This window comes from Microcaecilia unicolor, chromosome 14, assembly GCF_901765095.1.
Source record: "Microcaecilia unicolor chromosome 14, aMicUni1.1, whole genome shotgun sequence".
Classification (NCBI taxonomy): Eukaryota; Metazoa; Chordata; class Amphibia; order Gymnophiona; family Siphonopidae; genus Microcaecilia; species Microcaecilia unicolor.
This window is the reverse complement of record NC_044044.1, coordinates 398,478-413,953: the sequence shown is the minus strand read 5'-3', so window position 1 is coordinate 413,953 and position 15,476 is coordinate 398,478. Positions and strand designations below refer to the sequence as shown.

The following is a 15,476-nucleotide window of genomic DNA, read 5'->3' as shown; positions in this document are numbered from 1 at the left end:
GCTTGTGAATCTTTAATGTTTACTATGCTTATAGTCCCTATGGATCTTTCTACGTCTTGTAAATAGACTGGGGAGCACTGATATTCTTGATCTCTTTTCATTCAAGTCTTTGCTCAAGTTGTTGCCCTAACGCCCGATCTTCTGCTCTGTAGCATGCTGAAAAATCTACTTTAATTGCTGATTGAATTCCTTTAAATACTAATACTTTCTATGCTCAAGTTGTTGCCTGCTGTTCCAGTCTTAGCCTTTCTGCCTTCCTCCTTTATTCCTTAACACCTTAGTCATTACATATCCACCCGCATCCACCTCAATCACTACTTATGGCCCCTATACACATTCTCTTCCTTGCCCTGTCCCTTCCCAATCTTTTCCCCCTCCCCCTACCGCTGTCTACCTCAGGAACTCACACCCTTGTCCTCTCCCGTCCTGCTCACTATTGCCATACCCTACCTGCCCCATCCCCTACCACCTCTCCATCTCTCCTGCCCCCCTCCTCCTTCCTAGCTCTCAACCTTCTACAATTGCTCCCTGCCATTAACCCATCCCCATTCCTTCTTAACGCATCCCGTCTTCGGACCCACCTCCCCCACTCTCCTCCGCACCCTCTTGCTCCTTCTCCTACTTTCTGCAGGAGACATCAATCCCAACCCAGGTCCCCCTCACCTGTCCTCATCCTATCCACGCAACCGATCCCAGAATGCCTCCAATCTCATCTCTATTACCCTCATCCCCCCCTCTTCCCTCCCCTTCTCGTGTGCCCTATGGAATTCCCACTCAGTCTGCAACAAACTCTCCTTCACCCATGATCTCTTCATCTCCCGTTCCCTTCAACTGCTTGACTTAACTGAAACCTGGCTCATCCCCGACGACTCTGCCTCAATTGCGGCCCTATGCCATGGAGGTTATCTTTTCTCCCACACTCCCCGCCCAGTTGGCCGCGGAGGAGGCGTTGGGTTTCTACTCTCGCCCTCCTGTAGTTTTCAACCCCTCCTCCTGCCGCAGTCTCACTGCTTCTCATCCTTTGTTCATGCCATCCGGCTATTCTACCCGATGCCACTCAGAGTTGCAGTCATCTACCGCCCCCCTGATAAGTCCCTCCCTTCCTTACCAACTTCGATGCTTGGCTCTCCGTCTTTCTTGAATCCTCATCTCCATCCCTCATTCTTGGTGATTGTAACATTCACGCTGATGACCCATCCGACTCCTACGCTTCTCAATTCCTCACTCTGACATCCTCCTTCAACCTCCAGCTATGCTCTACTACCCCTACTCACCAAACTGGCCATTGTCTCGACCTCGTCCTCTCCTCTTCCTGCTCACCTTTCAATTTCTGGGCCTCAGCTCTTCCTCTCTCAGATCATCACCTAATCACCCTTACACTTCATCACCCTCCCCCCAACCTCGCCCAACACTAACCACTGCTTTCAGGAATCTCCAGGCTATTGACCCTCTAACCTTATCCTCTCATATCTCTAACCTCCTCCCTTCCATCACGTCTTCCGAGTCTGTTGACAAGGCTGTCTCTGCTTACAATGCCATTCTCTCCTCTGCTCTGGATACCCTAGCACCATCTGTCTCTCGTCCCACTAAGCGAACTAATCCTCAGCCCTGGATGACCCCTTGCATCCGATACCTTCGCTCCTGCACCCGATCTGCTGAACACCTCTGGAGGAAATCTCACACCCATTCCGACTTCATTCACTATAAATTCATGCTATCCTCCTTCCAGTCCTCCCTATTCCTTGCCAAACAGGACTATTATACCCAATTGACTAATTCTCTCGGTTCCAACCCTCGTCGTCTCTTCGCCACCCTTAACTCCCTCCTTAAAGTGCCCCCCGCTCCCACCCCCCCTCACTCTCTCCTCAATCACTGGCGGACTACTTCCATGACAAGGTGCAGAAGATAAACCTCAAATTCACTACCAAGCCACCTCCTCCTCTTCACTCTTTAACCCACTCCCTCAACCAACCAACCCAGGCCTCCTTCTCCTCCTTCCCTGATATCACCGAAGAGGAAACTACCCACCTTCTTTCTTCCTCGAAGTGCACCACCTGTTCCTCTGATCCCATCCCCACCGATCTACTTAACACCATCTCTCCTACAGTTAACCCCTCCATCTGTCACATCCTCAACCTCTCTCTCCACTTCAACTGTCCCTGACACCTTCAAGCACGCTGTAGTCACACCACTTCTCAAAAAAACATCACTAGACCCCACCTGTCCCTCCAACTACAGCCCCATCTCTCTCCTACCCTTCCTCTCCAAGATACTTGAACGCACTGTCCATAGCCACTGCCTCGATTTTCTCTCCTCTCATGCCATCCTTGATCCACTTCAATCTGGCTTTCGCCCACTTCACTCGACAGAAACGGCACTCTCTAAAGTCTGTAATGACCTGCTCCTTGCCAAATCCAAAGGTCACTACTACATCCTCATCCTCCTCGACCTATCCGCCGCTTTCGACACTGTCAATCATAATTTACTTCTTGCCACACTGTCCTCATTCGGGTTCCAAGGCTCCGTCCTCTCCTGGTTCTCCTCCTATCTCTCCCAACTCTTCAGAGTATATTCTCATGGATCTTCCTCCACCCCCATCCCGCTCTCTGTTGGTGTTCCTCAAGGATCTGTCCTTGGACCCCTTCTTTTCTCAATCTACATCTCTTCCCTGGGCTCGCTGATCTCATCTCATGGCTTCCAATACCATCTTTATGCTGATGATACCCAGCTTTATCTCTCCACACCAGACATCACGGTGGAAACCCAGGCCAAAGTATTGGCCTGCCTATCAGACATCGCTGCCTGGATGTCCAACCGTCATCTGAAACTGAACATGGCAAAGACTGAGCTCATTGTCTTTCCACCCAAACCCTCTTCTCCTCTTCCTCCACTCTCCATTTCTGTTGAAAACACCCTCATCCTCCCCGTTTCATCAGCCCACAACCTCGGAGTCATCTTCGACTCCTCCCTCTCCTTCTCTGCCCATATCCAGCAGACAGCCAAGACCTGTCGCTTCTTTCTCTATATTAGCAAAATTTGCCCATATCTCTCTGAACAGACCACCCGAACCCTCATCCACTTGCTCGTTACCTCTCGCCTTGACTATTGCAACCTACTACTCATTGGCCTCCCACAACTATCTATCCCCCCTTCAATCAGTCCAGAATTCCGCCGCGCATCTTATCTTCCGCATGGACTGATATACTCACATCACCCCTCTCCTCAAGTCACTTCACTGGCTCCCGATCAGATACCATATACAGTTCAAGCTTCTCCTACTAACCTACAAATGCACTCAATCTGCAGCCCCTCATTACCTCTCTACCCTCATCTCCCCATACGTTCCTACCCATAACCTCTGCTTACAGGACAAATCCCTCCTATCAGTACCCTTCTCCACCACCGCCAACTCCCGACTCCGCCCCTTCTGCCTCGCCTCCCCTATGCTTGGAATAAACTTCCCGAGCCCATACGCCATGCGCCCTCCCTGCCCATCTTCAAATCCTTACTCAAAGCCCACCCCTTCACTATAGCTTTTGGCACATAACCACTTACCTCTATTCAGGAAGCCTACACTGCCCCATTTGATTGACTGCATACTTGTCCTTTAGATTGTAAGCTCTTTTGAGCAGGGACTGTCCTTCCTCGATTAAAATTGTACAGCGCTGCGTAACCCTGGTAGCGCTTTAGAAATGTTAAGTAGTAGTAGTGGACAACACAGTCAGCTATTTGTGCATCTTTATGGTTCAATAAATATTCAAAGAGGTAAAAAAAAATATTTACAGTCAAACCTTCTGGGGTAAATATTCAACCACTAACAGCTTTTCTTTTGGCCACTGCCAGTGTTATACTGGGATATTCAATGCTGGACAATGTACAGGCACTGGCATTGAATATCCGGGTTTATGTGACCAGCTATCCCTTATCTGGTTAAATGCGATATTAGCACTTACCCACCTAAGTGAAACCAGACAGGACTGTGTTTTATATTAACTTAGGCCATGTGCCACCTGCACTCTCAGATCGCCCACAAAAATCACCAGCTATAGCTTCAATAGTTGATATTGAATGGCACTAACTGGTTAAGTGCCACTGAATATCAGTGGATAGCTCCACTCCTCTCCTGCCCAGTTAAATCACTTTGAATATTGACCCCCTCTACTTTTAGTAAGGGGTTACATGATGCTATTTTATCAGAGTGGAGGAGTGGCTTAGTGCTTAGCAGGGGCGTATCTGCGTGGGGCCACAGGGGCCTGGGCCCCCGCAGATTTCGCCCTGGCCCCCCTCCCCGCCGTCAACCCTCCCCCGCTGCTTACTTTTGCTGGCGAGGTCCGACCCGCAATCTCCATATTTCGTCTTCCTCCGTGGCCATGTGCTTCAAGGAAATAACGCTGCAGTGCTGATTGGTTGAATCCAGTTCGGCGAACTGGATTCAGCCAATCAGCACTGCAGCGTTACTTCCTTGAATGAAGCACATGGCCACGGAGGAAGACGAAATATGGAGATTGCGGGTCGGACCTCGCCAGCAAAAGTAAGCAGCGGGGGAGGGTTGACGGCGGGGAGGGGGTGGAGAGAGGCGGCGGCGGGGGAGGGGCAGGGAGGCAAAAATGTGCCCCCCCTCTCTGGCTCTGGCCCCCCCTACCGCCGGATTCCAGATACGCCCCTGGTGCTTAGGGTGGTGGACTCTGATTCCCACTTCAGGCACAGGCACCTCCTTGTGACTCTGGGCAAGTTACTTAACTCTCTATTGCCCCGGGTACAAATAAGCACCTGTAAGCAATATGTAAGCCACATTGAGCCTGCCATGAGTGGGAAAGTGCAGGGTACAAATGTAACAAAATAAATTAATTAATTAATTCAGTGGTGTGCAGTCAGGGCCTTCAAGGTATTCACACAATTCAGCATTGCTGCAACATGCTATTTTATGATCCAGTTGGTCCTTTCCTTTTAGCAGAGCAGAAAGAATATTTGGAGTAATCCCGCCTCATAGGGCCTTCAGTGGATACATTGAATCTCCAAAAGGGGGGCCTTGTCAGATGTGCTCAGGATTCAGAAGGCTAGGATTGCCAAGTGTTTGGATTTTTTCAGGATTCTAAAAATGTATTCATTATCTGTCTCAGAGTCAGAAGGATGGCTAAGTGTATCGATATTTCTCAGAATTTAGCCCACTTCAGGTCTCCAATGTCCCTCCCTTCTAGTACAGAGCCAATGGGAAGGTTTCTATTAGATTGTAAGCTCTTTGAGTAGGGACTGTCTTTCTTCTATGTTGGTGCAGCGCTGCGTATGCCTTGTAGCGCTATAGAAATGCTAAATAGTAGTAGTAGTAGTAGTTCTACTCACAGTAAGAATGGGCCAATGAGAAGGTTTCTAGTTCTAGTCACAGTAAGAATAGGCTGAATTGCAAGAGCTTTGGGGAAGGTCAACTCAGTACAGGGAGGGTCTTTGGAGAAAAGTGAATTGGTAAGTTTTCTGGGGCTGTGACAGAAGGGTGAGTGGGGGGAGATTGCTGAAGAATATGGGGGGGTGGGGAAATGTGAAGGTCTGCTGTCACCTGAGGAAACGGACTGACATCAAATGCCAGAATTTTACATGATGGTGGACTGGGGTGGGGGAACATGAGCAGCAGGACAATACTAGAAAATAGAGCTAGAAATTGCATGCACTTGTGTACATTTCTATGTGTTTGTTGAACACAGACCCTATAAATAAAATTTTCCTTTGAAAATCTGGGCTGGAGTGAAGAAGTTCAGTGAAGAAAAATTTTCAGCCCATGGAATTTACCCTGTTAACTATTAAAATACCTGGGCAATTTTTTTTGAACACTGTCCTAATGCTGCCTCCACTCTGCCTATATTATTTCAAAAACATCAAAAGAAGCTAAAATATTTTATTTTGCCTTTTCTATTTCTGAACCTTTTTTCACATGTAAAACTTTGTAAATTTATATTTTGGACATATTACCCTTAAATCTCACTCTTTCAGGCAGTCCATCCTTGGAATCTCTAGTTTGTATCAGATTGGACAGTTGCCCAGCTTCCCTGGTCTTTAGCCTACTGCTGCAGAGCTGCTAGGTTACCCAGCTTCAGGAAGGAGACTTTTTGGTCAATCCTATTTTATTTATTTATTTTTATTTATTTAGTGCATTTGTACCCCACATTTTCCCACCTATTTGCAGGCTCAATGTGGCTTACATAGTACCGTGATGCATTAGTTGCCTTCAATGGAAAACATATACAACGTGATGTTATTATCAAAGAGGTTCATGTGTTACAGATATTATTATTATTATTTATTGCATTTGTAGATACAGTAGGAGAGTCATTGAAAAGAAGAGTTATATAGTGTTCGTTACGGGATTTGGTATCGTGTTGCTTGATTCAGCTACTTAAGTGGGTCAGTGGGGTAAGCCTTTTGGAATAAAATGGTCTTTAGCGATTTCCGGAAGTTAAGGTGGTCATGGATTGTTTTCACAGCTTTTGGGAGGCCATTCCATAGTTGTGCACTTATGTAGGAGAAGTCGGATGCGTAAGTTGTTTTGTATTTCAAGCCTTTGCAATTTGGGTAGTGTAGGTTTAGGTATGATCTAGCAGAACTGACTCTGTTTCTTGTTGGTAGATCTATGAGGTCTATCATGTATCCTGGAACTACACCGTATATGATTTTGTGGACCAGCAAATTTTGAAGATGATCCGTTTTTTGATTGGGAGCCAATGCAGTTTTTCTCGGAGAGGTTTGGCACTGTCGAAGCTTGTTTTGCTGAATATCAATCTGGCTGCTGTATTTTGGGCGGTCTGTTTTTTTTTTGTTAGTTGTTCCATGCATCCCGTGTAGATTCCGTTGTAGTAATGTGCATGACTTAGGACCATTGATTGTATTAAGTAATGAAAGGTTTCCCTTGGGAAGAAGGGTTTTAATCGTTTGAGCTTCCACATTGCATGGAATATTTTCTTTATTACAGAGTTTACTTGGCTCTCGAGAGTTAAGTTGTGATCGAGTATGACACTGAGTATTTTCAAACTGTCTGAAATAGGGAGGGTATGTCCTGGGGTAGTTAATGTTGTGGGTTTGTATTTATTATGTTGAGAGGTAAGGATGAGGCAGTGTGTTTTTTCAGTGTTCAGTTTCAATTGGAATGAGTTTGCCCAGGAGTCCATGATGTTCAGGCCGTTGTTAATTTTGTTGGCTATTTCTTTTATGTCATGTCTGAAGGGGCTGTAGATAGTAACATCATCTGCGTAAATGAATGGGTTAAGTCCTTGATTGGATAGGGACTGTGCCAATGGAGTCATCATCATGTTGAAGAGTATTGGTGATAGTGGTGATCCTTGAGGTACTCCACATACTGCTTTCCACGGTGGTGATATGTTTGAGTTTGATTTTACTTGATAACTTCTGGTAGTTAGAAAACCTTTAATCCAATTAAGTACGTTTCCTTCAATCCCGAAATGGTTAAGTAGTCTTAGAAGTATGTTGTGGTTTACCATTTCGAATGCACTCGACATGTCGAACTGGAGGAGGAGTATACTTTTACCTATGGCTATCTCCTGTTTGAATTTGGCCAGGAGGGTAACTAGTACCATTTCAGTACTATGGTGGGAGCGGAATCCTGATTGTGAATTATGTAGTATTGAGAATTTGTCCAGGTATTCTGTGAGCTGTTTGGTCACCAGACTCTCCATAATTTTTACTACTAGTGGGATAGATGCCACTGGGCGGTAATTGGTGAGATCGTTTGTACTTTTCTTGGTGTCTTTTGGTATTGGGGTGAGTAGAATATTGCCATATTCTTCGGGGAAGAGACCTTGATGTAACATGAAGTTTAGGTAGGATGTGAGTTCTAGTATGAAGCGATTGGGGGCGGATGTTAGTAAGTAGCTGGGACATGTGTCCAGTTTGTAGTGGGTCTTGGCGAATCTGTGAGTTGCTTGTCTAATTGATTCAGTGTTGATGAGGTCAAAAGTTGTCCAAATACAGTCAGCTGGGTATCCGTCGGAGGTTGAGTCTAATTCATTGAAGACGTTTTCGATGTCAGTATTGTGATGAGGTAGTGTGTTGCGTAATTTTATTATTTTTTCACTGAAGTAATTAGCAAGTTTGTTTGCGGGTGGGATGTCTGTATTGTTTGTGGTGGCAGGGGTGGTGTCCAGTAGCTTATTTACGAGTTGGAATACTTTCTTCATATCTTTGTAATCCGGTCCTAGTTTGGTTTTGTAATAGGATCTTTTTGTTTGTTTTATTGCATATTTGTATTTTCTATGTATGTGTTTCCATGCGTTAAGTGTCTATAAACATATATCCCAATTCAGTGCTCTATTATGTAGTCCCTGATACCACCACTGAAATCAGCACTTCAGTTCCCGTAATGTACCAGGATAGGGTTGCAGAAATCCAGGACTGGTTCAAAAGTTCCCTCCTGGAACTGGGTAACTTGGCAGCTCTCCAGCTCTAACCATTAAGCATGTGCTTGCACAGTCCCCATGCTGACTCACAAGCAATAATGTTATCCTACCCACAGCTAGGCTGTGCACTTTTTGCTACTACTTCTGGAGAGGTGAAATGATGGTGGGGGGTGGGGTACGGGGGATCCACAAATATGTTTGCCTAAGGAGCCAAACCAAGAAACACACAGTTAGTGAGACTATGGAGCTTATTTTCGAATGAGAAAAACATCTAAAAAGTGGCATAAAGCAGCATCTGGATGTTTTTCTCACAAAAAATCCAAATTCATATTTTTGAAACTAATTTTTAGATGTTTTCTATGAAGTCGGTCAGAAGTGCATTCAAAACAAGGGGGCATGTTAAGGGCGGGATTTGGGCATTCCTAAGACTTGGATGTTTTTCAGCCATAATGGAACAAAACAAAACCGTCTGGGACCAAAACTAAGACGTTTTGAGCTAGACCCGCTTTTATAAAGAATAAAGCACAAAAGGGTGCCCTAAATGACCAGATGACCAATGGAGGAAATCGGGTGACCCCCCAGCGGTCACTGACCCCTCACACCCCCTCCCCCCGGAGTAGTGTAGTGGTCAGTGCAGTGCACCATGGAGTGGGAGACACAGGTCCCTGTCTCCCTTTACCTATCACATTTGTGGGGGAAACTGTGAGCACTCCAAAACGCGCCAAAAACCCACTGTACTCGCTTAAAGGTCCCCCTTCACTCGTAAGGGCTACTGTACTGGTGTATATTTGTGGGCAGTGAGTTTTAGGTGGGTTTTTGGGGGCTCAGCAGACCATAAGGGAGCAATGGTGAGATGTGTACCTGGTAACGTGTTTTTGAAGTCCATTGCAGTGCCCACTAGGGTGCCCCATTTATCTCCTGAGATGTCTGGGGGACCAGTCTACTAAAAATGCTGACCCATCCCATATCCCAATGGCTTGATTTTCTAAATTTTTACAGTTGTACATTTTTTTCTCGAAAATGGACCTAAAAACAAAACATCCAAAGCACAAAATCTTGTTAGAAACAGTATTTAAAAAAAACAAATGATAGACATATTTCTTTTTTTGAAAATGAACTGCTTTCCTTTTCAGATTTTGAATGTTTTTTTTTACAAAACATGCAAAATCAGACTTAGACATCATATCGAAAATTCCCCTCTCTCCATGTTTGTCAGTGGTCTGCTGCCACCTCTTCCTGCTTCTGCTATGCTACTTCTTTAGCCCAGTTCCTCCACCATTTCTACCTCCTGTGGGATATAATGGGATAATATTTTTAATTGTTGTGAGGAATGGGAACAGTGCTACTTGTCAATCTGTGTATAACTAAGAAGGATAGATTTGGTAAACCTAAGTTTCTTCAAATCAACACAGAAGTCAAAATGAGAAGTGGCAAATGTTATAGGTGACTCTCTGAAAGAGATCAAGACATGACATTCTTCAGTACAAACAATGAGTACATTAACCTTAGTTAAGGGTATGCATTGCACAAATGTTTAGCACATCTCATGAATCCCCTGCTATAAATGTGACTGCACTCCACTGGCCATTATTATTATTTTTTCAGAAGTGTATATAAAAGTACTTTAGTACATTTGCCACTGTTTAACTCACTGTAAGGAATGTTAAGGGAAAAAAAGCACAGATCAGATGTAAGAATAGCATTTTGGTTTTTAGTGTTACAAGTTATTTGAGTAATAAATGACAATAAACAAGCAACATTCATATCAGCAAAGCCATGCAATGCTCAGACCTCTTTCATTGTGGGTACCTGGCAATATATGGTCTCAACTCATGCAGTGCTCACATTCCTTCAGTAGATGAGACTCCTAGAGACAGTAGATGCATGAACTTCATTTAATATTGCCTCTTAAGGTACAAAAGGTCCACTACTTGAATTAGGGGTGGTGCAGCAATATCACTGTTTCAGTCATAAGGGGCAAGCAGATTCTCTGGGATTTCTAGAGGATATTTCTGCCTCATGGTTGAAATTGTGATACTGTACCAGCTTCAGTGGGCAGTACCCTGTTTAGACACTGCTCTCTCTCCCAATCCTGGATGAAGTCCAAAGATAGTTTGGAAGTTCTTTTGTTTATTAGGTCAAAGTAACCAAGTGTAGTTGCAATGAGCAAAGCTGCCAAGTGTATGTGGTATAGGTTGTTTTTGCATATTCGTGGAGTTGTGAGCCATTCAATCTATTTATTTATTTATATTTTCTATTTATAAAGTTCATCAAAATTACAAAAAAATACATGATTCAAAAAACACTTAAAGGTCATTTGGTGAAAAGAAAACAAAAGCTAACAAATGATACAATTTTTAACAAAGAAAAAATCCTAGCCAGATAACTATAATAATAGACAACAATTTCACAGGGGTAAAGAAAGCAAAAGTTGAAATTAGAGGGAAAAGAAAAAAAGCAAAAGCTAATTACTTTCCAGTTCATCAAAGGTGTTGAACTATCATCCACTACATTAGGGTAACAGACAACTTTCTCATACCTATGAATTGAGAGGTGTGGTAGCCGTGTCAGTCCACTTTTAAAGGTAATCAATAGAAATAAAACAAAATAAAACATGAAAAAGAAAATAAGATGATACCTTTTTTATTGGACATAGTACATTTCTTGATTAGCTTTCAAAGGTTGCCCTTCTTGGTCAGATCGGAATTAAGCAAATCTTGGTAGATGATAGTATATATAAGTGAGATATCAAAGCATTTCAGTGACAATATAACAGGGTGGGGATGGAGCTGGATGGGTGAGACAGGGGGATATGCATGGAGACAGGAGAGTGACAAACATAGCAGTACAATTTACAATTTTATGGCTTATAATGGGCTAGAAAGCCCAGATCTCTGTTAAGTCCTGTCTGGTGGGTGTCAAAATATTTAATCATTCTGACTTCAAAGATCTTACATTCCTGTATTGTTTTAAAGTTACCTTTCAGGATTCGTACTATGAAATCACTAGTACAGTGTTCTGTTTTTGTATGTCTGGAGGCAAACGTGTGGTGGAGGTGTGTATCCCAGATTACACAAATGGCAAGCCAAGCTCCCATTATGTGGAGCCACACATGTGGTGAAGGTGTATGTCAGAAAAGAAAAGCAGCAAGCTAAGCAGGTGCAACCCAGGCCAACCACTGGAAGGGTGACCTGGTGACACAAGAGCAGTGGTCTAATCTTTTGTTGGATTATCCATGTGAAAGTGATTGGAGGGCATGAAAAGGAACTATCTCAAGAGCCCAATGGAGAGAAAGACCCCAAGACCCCAACCTGGCAGCCACACCTGGCAGGTTGGGGTCAGTCTCTCTCTCTCCCCATCTGGAGGCAAAGGTGTGGTGGAGGTGTGTTTCTCAGATTAGACAAATGGAAAGCCAAGCTCCCCTTATGGGGAGCCACACATGTGGTGAAGGTGTATGTCAGAAGAGAAAAGGAGCAAGATAAGCAGGTGCAACCCAGGCCAACCACTGGAAGGGTCACCTGGTGACACAAGAGCAATGGTATAATCTTGTGTTGGATTATCCATGTGAAAGTGATTGGAGGGCATGAAAAGAAACCATCTCAAGAGCCCAATGGAGAGAAGGGGTCTTTCCCCACACCTGGCATGTTGGGGTCAGTCTCTCTCTCCCCCTCCCCATCTGGAGGCAAACACATGCTGGAGGTGTGTATCCCAGATTAGACAAATGGCAAGCTAAGCTCCTCTTATGTGGAACCACACATGTGGTGAAGGTGCATGTCAGAGGAGAAAACCAGCAGCTAAGCAGTGGTATAATGTTTTGTTGGATTATCCATGTGAAAGTGATTGGAGAGCATGAAAAGAAACCATCTCAAGAGCCCAATGGAGAGAAAGACCAAAACATGCCAGCCACACCTGGCAGGTTACGGTCAGTCTCTCTCTCTCTCCCTCTCCATCTGGAGGCAAACATGTGGTGGAGGTGTGTATCCCAGGTTAGACAAATGGCAAGCCAAGCTCCCCCTATGTGGGGCCACACATGTGGTGAAGGTGCATGTCATAGAACAAAAGCAGCAAGCTAAGCAGGTGGAACCCAGCCCAACCTCTGGAAGGTTGACCTGGTGACACAAGAGCAATGATTTAATGTTTTGTTGGATTATCCATGTGAAAGTGATTGGAGAGCATGAAAAGAAAGACCCCAACATGCCAGCCACGCCTGGCAGGCTAGGTCAGTCTCTCTCTCTGCCCATCTGGAGGCAAATGCCTGGTGGAGGTGTGCATCCCAGATTAGACAAATGGCAAGCTAAGCTCCCCTCATGGTGAGCCACACATGTGGTGAAGGTGCATGTCAGAGGAGAAAAGCAACAAGCTAAGCAGGTACAACCCAGGCCAACCACTGGAACAGTGACCTGGTGACACAAGAGCAGTGGTGTAATCTTTTTGTTGGATTATGCATGTGAAAGTGATTGGAGGGCATGAAAACAAACTATCTCAAGAGCACAATGGAGAGAAAGACCCCAAGACCAAAACCTGGCTGGCAGGTTGGGGTCAGTCTCTCTCTCTCCCCATCTGGACGCAAACATGTGGTGGAGATGTGTATCCCAGATTAGACAAATGGCAAGCTAAGCTCACCATATGCAGAGTCACACATGTGGTGAAGGTGTATGTCAGAGAAAAAAAGCAACAAGCTAAGCAGATGCAACCCAGGCCAATCACTGGAAGGATGACCTGGTGACACAAGAGTAGTGGTGTAATCTTTTTTTGGATTATCCATGTGAAAGTGATTGGAGGGCATGAAAACAAACTATCTCAAGAGCCCAATGGAGAGAAAGACCCCAAGACCCCAACCTGCCAGCCACACCTGGCAGGTTGGGGTCAGTCTCTCTCCCCATCTGGAGGCAAACGTGTGGTGGAGGTGTGTATCCCAGATTAGACAAATAACAAGCCAAGCTCACCCCATGTGGTGAAGCTGTATGTCAGAGAAGAAAACCAGCAAGCTAAGCAGGTGCAACACAGGCCAACCACTGGAAGGGTGATCTACTGACAAAAGAGCAGTGGTACAATGTTTTGTTGGATTATCCATGTGAAAGTGATTGGAGAGCATGAAAAGAAACCATCTCAAGAGCCCAATGGAGAGAAAGACCCCAAGAGCCCAACCTGGCTGGCAGGTTGGGGTCAGTCTCTCTCTCTTCGCACCTGGAGGTAAACACATGCTGGAGGTGTGTATTCCAGATTAGACAAATGGCAAGCTAAGCTCCTCTTATGTGGAGCCACACATGTGGTGAAGGAGCATGTCAGAGGAGAAAACCAGCAAGCTAAGCTGGTGCAACCCAGGCCAACCACTAGAAGAGTGACCTTGTGACACAAGAGCAGTGGTATTTGTTTATAAGGCAGTGTCCTGGGCTGCACTTTCCACGCATTTACATGCGTCCATGCTGTTCAAAGTGGCTGGCTTCCTAAGACCATGGCTGTGTTTCCCATGTGTAACCTCTATGACCCAGTGCTCCTTCTGCTTTCAAAACTTACAGCCTTGGCATACAGGTGTTGTTGCAGATTACCTCATGGGCAGCGAGTAGATTTTCTGTTCACACATCCAAGTTTTCAAGACCATTAAAGACCAGTCTCCCTGTCATTGACTCTGGATTGCTGCAGCTCCTTAGCTTGCGAGATGTTTACCCACACAATCTAATTCGAGTTCCTGTGCACTGTGGTGGTCTCTATTAGTCATCACTTCTTTCTGAAAATGTTTTTGCAGTCGAAAAAGCACTAGCGATACGATCTAAAAAGCTTTTTCCCAGAGGAACTTGCTTCAGATTTGGTTGGTGGCAGCCTACCATGGGGCATGACTTGTTGGGATGTTCCATTTGGCTTGGTCTGATCTCATTAGAAATTAGCTTGAAATCCTTTTGTGCTTTGCTGGACTGCAGCTTCAGTGTTTACAGATTCGTGAAGGGAGTTGGCCACATGAACTATAAGACTTCCCTCCGAAAAGGGGGTATAAAAATAAAAACTCCACTAGTAAGACATCCTTGCTGTAACATAGTCAGCAGGATTTGAACCTGCACAGGGAGACCCCAATGGATTTCAAGTCCATCACCGTAACCACTCGGCCATGACTACCACTTGCTTAAAGTTGCTCTCTGCAGGTGCTCATGGTCATGACCCTCTCAAAGCTTCTTGTCCGCGCCTGTGGTGAAAAAGAACAAGCCAATGCCCAAAGCCTGCTACTTCTTATTAACAGCTTTCTTCTCCCTCATCATCTCCTGACTCTGTGTTTCTTCACGTCTTCAAATCTGTAAGAATGATTCTGAGCACAGGGCCCTGGAGTGATTGCTTTCAAAGAAGCAGAAATGCCTTGTCCTTGTGGCAAATAACCACTCTTCTGTTCATTGCACCAGGACTTGGAAAGTCCACACGTCTACCATTATAGACCATTATACCGTGTTCTCTGATATCCGCAGGTCCCACGGCGGGAAGGGGTAATATCTCTTTCCTGGTCTTTCTTACAGAATCTGCGTGTTTCTGTTTCTCCAGTAGTTTCTTTCCTGACAGTGATCCATCTTATTTGTTTATAAGGCAGTGTCCTGGGCTGCACCTTCCACCATGCGTCCATGCTGTTCAAAGTGGCTGGCTGCCTAAGAGCGTGGCTGTGTTTCCCGTGTGTAACCTCTATGACCCGCTGCTCCTTCTGTTTCAAAACTTACAGCCTTGGCATAAAGGTGTTGTTGCGGATTACCTCGTGGGCAGCGATGAGATTCTGTGTTCACGCATCCAAGTTCTCAAGACCATTAAAGGCCAGTCTCCCTGCCATTGACTCTGGATTGCTGCAGCTCCTCAGCTTGCGAGATGTTTACCTACACAATCTAGTTTGAGTTCCTGTGCACTGTGGTGGCCTCTATTGGTCGCCAGTGCTTTCTAAAAAGGTTTTTGCATTCGAAAAAGCACTAGCGATACGATCTGAAAAGCTTTTTCCCACAGGAACGTGCTTCACATTGGGTCAGTGGCAGCCTACCATGTGGCATGACTTGTTGAGGTGTGCCATTTGGCTTGGTATGATCTCATTGTGAAATAGTTTGAAATCATGTT

General features: G+C 45.1%; 1 non-coding gene across 1 annotated transcript; it reads right to left on the bottom strand.

The window, feature by feature from the left end:
• Window positions 1-14,428: 14,428 nt before the first annotated feature.
• On the bottom strand, window positions 14,429-14,510 carry TRNAS-UGA. The gene has a single exon. It is a non-coding gene; the product is annotated as a tRNA-Ser (tRNA).
• Between the last annotated feature and the right edge of the window lie 966 nt (window positions 14,511-15,476).